The sequence below is a fragment of the Sinocyclocheilus rhinocerous genome, unplaced genomic scaffold, assembly GCF_001515625.1.
Source record: "Sinocyclocheilus rhinocerous isolate Xijiao unplaced genomic scaffold, SAMN03320098_v1.1 scaffold4037, whole genome shotgun sequence".
Taxonomy (NCBI): domain Eukaryota; kingdom Metazoa; phylum Chordata; class Actinopteri; order Cypriniformes; family Cyprinidae; genus Sinocyclocheilus; species Sinocyclocheilus rhinocerous.
This window is the reverse complement of record NW_015644644.1, coordinates 4858-5515: the sequence shown is the minus strand read 5'-3', so window position 1 is coordinate 5515 and position 658 is coordinate 4858.

Below are 658 nucleotides of genomic sequence, written 5' to 3'. Positions count from 1 at the left end.
CTTTGAATAACAAAGGGCTGGCCGTATCTTTGGTTAAGCTTGTCCAAAGCGTCTTTGTAGGCTTCTTCATCATTTCGATAAAAAGCTTTCTGAAAAATTGTTGAATAAACTTATAAACAGTCCTTTCGTGCACGAGTTCTGTTAAGCCGCCTGTCATGAAGCGTTCGCTCTCCATACCATTTCTCATTACCCTCTCTGAGCAGTGAAAGCATATTCCGTTTCAAAATAAAAGTCCCCCATAAACAACGGAAATAATGCACCTTAGACAATTTTTAACATACAAAATATATCAAAGGCAACACAAAACAAATAGAGAAATTAAGGATAACTCTTATTAAAGTCTGTTACACTTTGCAAAACACAAAATTTGTCACTGCCAAAACTTTTGGCCATGACTGTAGTGGTTGAAGGGGTCATAGGATGCTACATGCACTTTTACAAGTTGTTTGAACTGAAATGTGTGTTGGCAGTGTGTGTACACAACCACCCTATAATGATAAAAATCCACCCAGTGTTTTTAAAAAAAATCTCGTTAAAGCATTTCCCCTTTCACAAATCGAGCCTCTCTCAGATGACGTCACACAGACAGGTCCCTCCCACGATCGTTTGATTGACAGTAGCATTTCAGCACAGACTGGACTGGTGTCTTACCTTAGAC